This window comes from Callorhinus ursinus, unplaced genomic scaffold (assembly GCF_003265705.2).
Source record: "Callorhinus ursinus isolate GAN/ISIS: 27379988/994484 unplaced genomic scaffold, GSC_fseal_2.0 scaffold28, whole genome shotgun sequence".
Taxonomy (NCBI): Eukaryota; Metazoa; Chordata; class Mammalia; order Carnivora; family Otariidae; genus Callorhinus; species Callorhinus ursinus.
In genome coordinates, this window is record NW_027397090.1 from 11,010,482 (window position 1) to 11,021,030 (window position 10,549).

Sequence of the window (10,549 nt, forward strand, 5' to 3'; positions counted from 1 at the left end):
TTGGATTATTTGTTCTTTGGGTGTTGAGTTTGATAAGTTCTTTATAGATTTTGGATACTAGCCCTTTATCTGATATGTCATTTGCAAATATTTTCTCCCATTCTGTCGGTTGTCTTTTGGTTTTGTGGACTGTTTCTTTTGCTGTGCAAAAGCTTTTTATCTTGATGAAGTCCCAATAGTTCATTTTTGTCCTGGCTTCCCTTGCCTTTGGCGATGTTTCTAGGAAGAAGTTGCTGTGGCTGAGGTCGAAGAGGTTGCTGACTGTGTTCTCCTTTAGGATTTTGATGGACTCCTGTCTCACGTTTAGGTCTTTCAACCATTTGGAGTCTATTTTTGTGTGTGGTGTAAGGAAATGGTCCAGTGTCATTCTTCTGCATGTGGCTGTCCAATTTTCCCAACACCATTTGTTGAAGAGACTGGCTTTTTCCCATTGGACATTCTTTCCTGCTTTGTCAAAGATAAGTTGACCATAGAGTTGAGGGTCCATTTCTGGGCTCTCGATTCTGTTCCATTGATCTATGTGTCTGTTTTTGTGCCAGTACCATACTGTCTTGATGATGACAGCTTTGTAATAGAACTGGAAGTCCGGAATTGTGATGCCACCAGCTTTGCTTTTCTTTTTCAGTATTCCTCTGGCTATTCGGGGTCTCTTCTGGTTCCATACAAATTTTAGGATTCTTTGTTCCATTTCTTTGAAAAAAGTGGATGGTATTTTGATGGGGATTGCATTGAATGTGTAGATTGCTCTAGGTAGCATTGACATCTTCACAATGTTTGTTCTTCCAATCCATGAGCAGGGAAAGTTTTTCCATTTCTTTGTGTCTTCTTCAATTTCTTTCATGAGTCTTTTATAGTTTTCTGAGTACAGCTCCTTTGCCTCTTTGGTTAAATTTATTCCTAGGAATCCTATGGTTTTGGTTGCAGTTGTAAATGGGATCGACTCCTTGATTTGTCTCTCTTCTGTCTTGTTGTTGGTGTATAGGAATGCCACTGATTTCTGTACATTGATTTTGTATCCTGCCGCTTTACTGAATTCCTGTATGAGTTCGAGCAGTTTTGGGGTGGAGTCTTTTGGGTTTTCCACATACAGTATCATATCATCTGCAAAGAGTGAGAGTTTGACTTCCTCTTTGCCGATTTGGATGCCTTTGATATTTTTTTGTTGTCTGATTGCTGTGGCTGGGACTTCTAATACTATGTTGAATATCAGTGGTGATAGTGGACATCCCTGCTGCGTTCCTGACCTTAGGGGGAAAGCTCTCAGCTTTTCCCCATTGAGAATGATATTCGCTGTAGGTTTTACATAGATGGCTTTTATGATATTGAGGTATGGACCCTCTATCCCTATATTCTGAAGAGTATTGATCAAGAAAGGATGCTGTACTTTGTCAAATGCTTTTTCTGCATCTATTGAGAGGATCATGTGATTCTTGTTCTTTCTTTTGTTAATGTATTGTATCACGTTGATTGATTTGCAGATGTTGAACCATCCTTGCAGCCCAGGGATAAATCCCACTTGGTCGTGGTGAATAATCCTTTTAATGTACTGTTGGATCCTATTGGCTAGTATTTTGGTGAGAATTTTTGCATCCATGTTCATCAAGGATATTGGTCTGTAATTCTCCTTTTTGATGGGGTCTTTGTCTGGTTTTGGGATCAAGGTAATGCTGGCCTCATAAAATGAGTTTGGAAGTTTTCCTTCCATTTCTATTTTTTGGAACAGTTTCAGGAGAATAGGTATTAATTCTTCTTCACATGGCTGATAGAATTCCCCTGGGAAGCCGTCTGGCCCTGGGCTTTTGTTTCTTGGGAGATTTTTGATGACTGCTTCAATTTCCTTAGTGGTTATAGGTCTGTTCAGGTTTTCTATTTCTTCCTGGTTCAATTTTGGTAGTTGATACATCTCTAGGAATGCACCCATTTCTTCCAGGTTATCTAATTTGCTGGCATAGAGTTGCTCATAATATGTTCTTATAATTGTTTGTATTTCTTTGGTGTTGGTTGTGATCTCTCTTTCATTCATGATTTTGTGGATTTGGGTCATTTCTCTTTTCTTTTGGATCAGTCTGGCCAGGGGTTTATCAATCTTGTTAATTCTTTCAAAGAACCAGCTCCTAGTTTCGTTGATCTGTTCTACTGTTCTTTTGATTTCTAGTTCATTGATTTCTGCTCTGATCTTGATTATTTCTCTTCTCCTGCTGGGTTTAGGCTTTCTTTGCTGTTCTTTCTCCAGCTCCTTTAGGTGTAGGGTTAGGTTGTGTATTTGAGACCTTTCTTGTTTCCTGAGGAAGGCTTGTATTGCTATATACTTTCCTCTCAGGACTGCCTTGGCTGTATCCCAAAGATTTTGAACAGTTGTGTTTTCATTTTCATTGGTCTCCATGAATTTTTTTAATTCATCTTTAATTTCCTGGTTGACCCATTCATTCTTTAGTAGGATGCTCTTTAGCCTCCATGTATTTGAGTTCTTTCCGACTTTCCTCTTGTGATTGAGTTCTAGTTTCAAAGCATTGTGGTCTGAAAATATGCAGGGAATGATCCCAATCTTTTGGTACCGGTTGAGCCCTGATTTGTGACCTAGGATGTGATCAATTCTGGAGAATGTTCCATAGGCACTAGAGAAGAATGTGTATTCCGTTGCTTTGGGATGGAATGTTCTGAATATGTCTGTGAAGTCCATTTGGTCCAGTGTGTCATTTAAAGTCTTTATTTCCTTGTTGATCTTTTGCTTAGATGATCTGTCCATTTTAGTCAGGGGGGTGTTAAATTCCCCCACTATTATTGTATTGTTGTCAATGTGTTTCTTTGCTTTTGTTATTAATTGCCTTATATAATTGGCTGCTCCCACGTTAGGGGCATAGGTATTTACAATTGTTAGATCTTCTTGTTGGATAGACCCTTTAAGTAGAATATAGTGTCCTTCTTCATCTCTTATTACAGTCTTTGATTTAAAATCTAATTTGTCTGATATAAGGATTGCCACCCCAGCTTTCTTTTGGTGTCCATGAGCATGGTAAATGGTTTTCCACCCCCTCACTTTCAATCTGGGGGTGTCTTTGGGTCTAAAATGAGTCTCGCAGACAGCATATCGATGGGTCTTGTTTTTTAGTCCAATATGATAGCCTGTGTCTTTTGATTGGGGCATTGAGCCCATTTACATTCAGGGTAACTATTGAAGGTATGAATTTAGTGCCATTGTATTGCCTGTAAGGTGACTGTGACTTTATATTTTCTGTGTTCCTTTCTGATCTATGCTGCTTTTAGGCTCTCTCTTTGCTTAGAGGACCCCTTTCAATATTTCTTGGAGGGCTGGTTTCGTGTTTGCAAATTCCTTTAGTTTTTGTTTGTTCTGGAAGCTTTTTATCTCTCCTTCTCTTTTCAATGACAGCCTAGCTGGATATAGTATTCTTGGCTGCGTATTTTTCTCATGTAGTGCTCTGAAGATATCTTGCCAGTCCTTTCTGGCCTGCCAGGTCTCTGTGGATAGGTCTGTTGCCAATCTAATATTTCTACCATTGTAGGTTACATATCTCTTCTCCCGAGCTGCTTTCAGGATTTTCTCTTTGTCTCTGAGACTCGTAAGTTTTACTATTAGATGTCAGGGTGTTGACCTATTTTTACTGATTTTGAGAGGGGTTCTCTGTGCCTCCTGGATTTTGATGCCTGTTTCCTCCCTCACATTAGGGAAGTTCTCTGCTATTATTTGCTCCAATATACTTTCTGCCCCCCTCTCTCTTTCTTCTTCTTCTGGGATCCCAATTATTCTAATGTTGTTTCATCTTATCGTATCACTTATCTCTCGATTTCTGCCCTCGTGATCCTGTAGTTGTTTATCTCTCTTTTTCTCAGCCTCTTTACTTTCCATCATTTGGTCTTCTATATCGCTGATTCTCTCTTCTGCCTCATTTATCCTAGCAGTTAGTGCCCCCCTTTTTTATTGCACCTCATCAATAGCCTTTTTGATTTTGACTTGGTTAGATTTTAGTTCTTTTATTTCTCCAGAAAGGGTTTCTCTAATAACTTCCATGCTTTTTTCAAGCCCAGCTAGTATCTTTAAAGTCATGATTCTGAACTCTAGGTCCGACATCGTAGTAATGTCCGTATTGAGTGGGTCCCTGGCTGATGGTACTACCTCTTGTTCTTTTTGCTGAGGTGATTTTTTTCATCTTGTCATTTTGTCCAGAGGAGAACAGATGAATGAGAGAACAAAATGCTAACAGGTTAACAACGTCCCCAGCAAATATACTGTATACAAATCAGAAAAGACCTGAAACCAGGGGAAAAGAAAGGGAAAGAAAGAAAAAAGAAAGAGAAGAAAAAAAAGATAAAAACAAAAACAGAACAAAACACAAAAAACCAGAATATGATCAAATATGATCAGGCTAGTGCATAGATCCGTGCCACACACTAGATTTTAGGCATATTTTGGTCTGTTAGAAAAAAGTGCCTCCTAAAATTTTAAAGGAAGAAAGACATATATGTACAAAATAAGGGTTGATACAATGAAGGGATAGAAGATGACTGTAAATATGAAAAGTATAAAAGATTTTATAAAAGGAATCGATAAGTTGTTTAAAAAAAGAAGGAAGATTTAAAAAAAAAAGAAAAAAGGGAGAGAATGTGATCAGGCAGGAGACTAGAACAAAGCCATACACTAGTGATTTAGGGTATATTTTGATCTGTTAGAAGAAACTGTACCTCAAAATTTTAAAGAGAGAACAACTTATATATATATGCCAAAAATAAGGGTAACTACTATGAAGGGATAAAATATGACTCTAAAAATGAAAAATGAAAAATGTTTTTTTTTTTTAAAAGGGATTGATAAGATGTTGTTGGAAAAAGACAAATTAAAAAAAAACAGTTAAAAAAATTAACTTTGAAAAACTAATGAATCATGGTAAAAAAGCCATGAATTCTATGTGCAGTATTCCCCTAGCGCTGGAGTTCTCCCGTTCTCCTTGATCGGTAAACTTGGTCTTGGCTTGCTGGCTGTTCGTGCTGATCTTCTGGGGGAGGGGCCTGTTGCCGTGGTTCACAAATGTCTTTGCCGGAGGCGGAATTGCCCGCCCTTGTCGGTCCCGGCTAAGCAAGCTGCTCGGGTTTGCTCTCCGATGCTTTTGTTCCCTCCAAGCTCTCAGTACAGCTTTGGAGGACCAGGGTGAAAATGGTGGCCTCCCAATCTCTGCCCGGAGGAGCTGAGAACTTGGGGCCCTGCTCCTCAGTGCACCCCCAGAGAAAAGCAGTCACTCCCGTCTCCCTGGTCTCAGGCAGCACTCCGTGCTCACCTGGCCTGTGATCGAGCGTTTCTATCTCTGGCACCTGACCCCGTGTGTAGTCTCCAAACCCAGCAGATCCCTGTGGTGCGCTCTCGCACCGCTCCTCCCGGGGGAGGAAAGGGTGTCTCCCCGGTTCTGCCGCCTGTTGGGTCCCTGCTGGAGGAGCAGTGGCCCGACTGGGCCCCGGATCACAGTTTATGGCCACCCCGAGCTGAGAGCCCGCGCCTCGGCTCCGTCTCTGCAGCTGGCTTCCCCGCTCCGATCCCTGGGAGCTCTGCCGCACTCAGGCACCCCCGGTCTTTCTGTGACCCCGAGGGTCCTGAGACCACACTGTCCCACGAGGGTTCCACCCCCTGCTTAGCCACTGCAGCGACGTCCCTCCGCGGAGCCGACTTCTAAAAGGTCCGATTTTGTGCTCCGCGGCTCTAGCACTTGCCAGAAGCGGCCGGCGGAGGCCCCCTCCCCCGCCGTCTATCCTCCCGAATATCGCCTCGGATTCACTTCTCTGCATGTCCTACCTTCCAGTAAGTGGTCGCTTCTCTGTTCAGAGAGTTGTTGCTACTCTCCTCTTCCATCTCCTGTTGAGTTCGTAGGTGTTCAGAATGGTTTGATCCCTATTCAGCTGAATTCCTGAGACCAGAGGAAATCTAGGTCTCCTACTCCTCTGCCATCTTGCTCCGCCCCCTCTGGCCTCAATCTTAAGAAGCTTACCAGTTCCTTCTTTCATCCTCTTGGAGCTCTGCCTCCTTGGGAGAGCCTAAGTCTGCCATCTTCCCTGGAGTGGGACAGAATCAAGTAAGATGAAGTCTGGTCCTTCTTCACTCAGCTGTTCTATGAGGTTAATGGCATTTTAGTAGAAGAATGCATTTGAACAAATGCATTCTTGGAGCTGAACAAATGGTCCTCTTGGAGCTCTGGGGATGTAAGTTGGCCCTAGAGGAAAAGAGCCCCTCTTTCTTACAAAAGAGGTCTGGCTATATAATGTGCAGGACCCAGGGTAAAAGGAAAATGCAAGGTCCCTTGTTTAAAAAATTATTAAGAATTTCAAGATGGTGGGGGAGCGCCTGGGTGGCTCAGTCATTAAGCATCTGCCTTCGGCTCAGGTCATGATCCCAGGGTCCTGGGATCGAGCCCCACATCGGGCTCCCTGCTCTGCGGGAAGCCAGCTTCTCCCTCTCCCACTCCCCCTGCTTGTGTTCCCTCTCTCGCTGTGTCTCTCTCTGTCAAATAAATAAAATCTTAAAAAAAAAAGAATTTCAAGATGGTGGCAACAGAGCATTAAACCCAGCAGGGGCCCCTCTGGGTGTGGGACCCTGTGCACGTGTTGCAACCCTATGAAGCTGGCCCTGCTGGCCATCCTGATGGTGGGACCTCATGGAAAGACAGAGATCTCAGCCTGGTCCTCGCTGCTCCAGCCATCCCAGCCAAGGTGCCTGACCCAGGAGGGAAGCCATCTTGGATTTCCAGCCCTAGCTGAGCCTCCTAGGGGGAGGCGTGAGTGCACAAGTGATTCCGGGTAAGACCAGCGGAAGAACCCCCGGCTGAGCTCAACCCAGATTGCAGAACCGTGAGCAGAGACATGTTGTTCTTCACAGAAAACTCACTAAAGCTCTCAGGGCAGGTGGTATAGTCCCGAGGGCCCTTACTTGGGATGGTTTGTTATAGAGTCAGTGGTAACTGAGACAGGAGGAGAGAGCATTCACAGCCACGGGACACCTGCTGTGCTCCCGACCCTCACAACAACCTGCCCGTCGCCCTTGTTTGCAGGAGAGGTTGTAGCATTTCCATGCGGGAGGGACTGCCCCCCACCCCCCGGTTCCACCGTCAGTAAGTGGCAGCGGCAGAATTTGAGCCCGAGTCTGACCTATTCCAAGACCTTATGATGTTTCTACAATAGAACAAAGAAGGACCCAGGAAAGGTACCTGGACCTTGGAGACTGTTGGGTCGGGATCTGTCGACAAACATCGTTCCCACGTTTCCTCTGGAATCCCAGAGTTGAAATGTCTGCCGGGAAAGTGATTCCTGATGGGACACCTTCCCATCACAGCTCTATCAGCTTCTACAGTAATTCCTGTGCTCCTGGACGTAGCCTGCAGTGGGGCTTGCTCTGGTTTCCTGATGGGGATGATACTAAGAACATTGCACGGGATTAGCTAGGGTTAGTCACCGCTGATTTATGCACCTCTTAACCCCCAACAAACCTCAGGCACCTGTGGTCAACTGGGAATGATGTGGGGATGCTGGGACCTTGCACCCAGAAGGCATAAGAATTAATTTCAACAGTAGATGAAGCCAGAGTTCATTAAGAAGCTGAAACAGTTGTCCCTCTGTGATGGCATCTGATTTAAAAAAAAAAAAAAAAAGACTTTCTATGTATGTTACTCGCGGTTTTGAATTTTCTTTACCGAGTCTTCTTGAGTGTCATCAAGGGGTGAGTGAGTGTGTAGGCAGGTGCCCGTCTGTCTGTCCGTCTGCCTGTGGGTGGTGAACTCATCACACTAGGTCAGCCATGAGATCACGGTTAAATGCTAAGTCAGCCTTAAGCCAAAGAAGGACAGTCCCCAGCCCAGAGGAGGTGCTGGGCAGGAAAGCGGTGTGGACCAGTGTTTATGAGCACAGATCTGGAATCCAAAATCCCGAGGTCCAGTGCCTAGTTGTACTTCTTACTCATCAGTCATTGCAATGGGCTGAATGTCTGTGACCCCCCCCAAAAAAATTCCTATGTTGAATCCTAACCCCCACTGTGATGGTATTTGGAGGTGGGGCCTTCACAGGGGATGAGGTCATGAGGGTGGAGCCCTCATGAGGGAGGAATGAGATTCGTGTCCTTATAGAAGGGACCCCGGAGAGCTCTCGCCCCCTCCGCCGTGTGAGGACACAGCAAGAAGTAGGCCATCGGCAACCGGGAGAGAGCCCTCACCTCACACTGAATCTGTGGCATCTTGGGCTCAGACTTCCAAGCTCCAAATTGTGAGAAATGAGTGTCTGTTGTTTATAAGCCACCCGGTCTGTGTTAGAGACACCGTTAGAGCAGCCTGGACGGTCTGAGATGGTGAGGAACTCTGTAAGCCTCAGTCTCCTACTTCCCTGGAAAATGAGATGCATGAGGGCTAAAGGAGCTAGAACACGGTCAACAAGGTGCCAGGCTTCAGACAAGGACTTAGCGAATATCAGCTGTCGTTTTATCTGATGAGCCAAAGAAGGCAAACATCCGTTCTCTGACTCCCTTGCCTTGTCCTCCGTGTCCTTTCTCTGAAAAGTGTGGGATTTCTGTCTTCTCTTCCCTCTCCCCTCACCTGCTGTCTGGTCCCCTCTTGCTACCCATCCCCCTTTCTCCCTCTCTGTCCCCAGCTTCCTTCACCTTCTGCTCCGGAATTGGGGTTGAGCTTCAGAGAGGACAGAGGAGGTAGCAGGGCAGAGAGGCATTGGGTGCCAATGGGGCTATCTAGACTTTTCTAGGAATTTTTCCAGGACTCTTAACATTAGGCAAAACCTCAGCAACCATCTGATGGTGTCCAAACCCCTCACTTATGGGTAAGGACACCTGGGCAAGAACTCATGTCTCCCGGATTCCCATCCAAAAGAAAAGAAGGGGGGAAGCCAACCCCACATTTCCGTCTCAACCAGGATGGCCTTACTTCTCAAAGCACTACCCCTCCTTCCTTGCTCAGCTGCGGTAATCTCAAATTGTACCAAGATTTTGGCCATGATGGACTCCCCTCTGTGCACCAAGATGTTCATCTCCCGGGACACCCATAGAAATACTATTAGTAAATATTATCCGTCACTTTTTTCTGAGACCTTACTCTTTTCTAAGTAGTGTGTTAAGCACCAACTGACTTGGTTTTATTTTCTTGTTTGTGTTAAAAATGTTACATTTGCAGCATTGGAATACACGTCTGACGTCTGAGCCAAAGTGAACAAAAGCAAAAAAGATACAAATGGGTTTTTAAAAGTTGTTTCTTCCTCCAAATTAGCTCTGTTCTGTTGTACAAGTCACCTTTTCTGAGGCCCCTTTCTCATCTGTTCACTGGGGATGGAAACATCTGCAGGGCTATCGTAAAGCTCGAAAGCACATTTGTCTGACACCAAGTATTCAATAAACAATAATTGTCATCATTACTCCATTTGGCAGTTTGGCCAGGAATTGTCGGGGAGTTGGGATGACAAGTGAGGAAGCCAAGGACGTAACGGAAGACTAAAGGGTGTAATAAGGATAATAGATTTTAAATAGATTACTCATTTTTACATTCTGAGAATGACATTCTCTCTGATTCTTCTGAGGTTTCTCTGTGCCTTAGGGAGGCCTGAGATTTTTAGGGCAAGAATGCAAAGTGAAAAAAAAGAGTAAAGGTCCAGCGTTTAACTTTCAAATTTGAGTTTCTAGAAAGACAGTCTTTAGAAGTCATCAATTGTCTGGGGCGCCTGGGAGGCTCAGTTGGTTAAGCATCTGACTCCCGATTTCGGCTCAGGTCATGATCTCAGGGTTGTGAGATCGAGCCCTGCGTTAGGCTCTGCACTGTGCATGGAGCCTGGTGGGGATTCTCTCCCTCCCTCTGCCCCTCCTCCTGCACTCACGCTCTCCCTCTCAAAAAAAAAAAAAAAGTCACGGGTTATAGAATAAGAAAAGGATTTTCTAAATTCCTACCACGTCTGTTAACAGATCAAGGGTCTGAATGGCAGAGCTGAGGTCTAAGCCATCAGTAAAGAGATGTGAGTTCGACCTAAGGGGTGTCCTTGCTAAGCAGAAAAGTTGGGGTGGTTTTTTCCCCCCTTTCCAAACTAGGAGAGTGCCAGGAAAAGACAAGACAGAGACTGGAGTGGAAAAAACGAGCCCCATGTGTCTTGGGTGAGATATGGGTGGTACATACATTGAGGGAAAGCCGGGTCTACCCTGGCTCCCCCCATTGGCCCCCTGGGTCTGTCTCCAAAAAAGGTAGGTAATGACCTTGTCAAGGCACCCAGTGGCTGGAAGGATCTGAGGATGACAGGGAAACTGACCACTCAGAACAGACAGGTCAGACTGAGGTGGTGCCTTCCACCCCACCCTGATCATCAGAGCCTGCCAGGGGCCACCCGGGGAGAAAAAGAAGCAGAGGAACATGAAGCACAGCAGAAATCGCACTTTTGTCCACATTGCCAGACAGATGAGATACTGATGTTCAGCCAAAGAACTTTCTGGAACCGTTACGGAGATCCTGCATCTGGGGCCTGCCCAGTCTGTGGCCTGCAGTGCAGATGGCTGCCAACTCATGACATCATAGGTAAC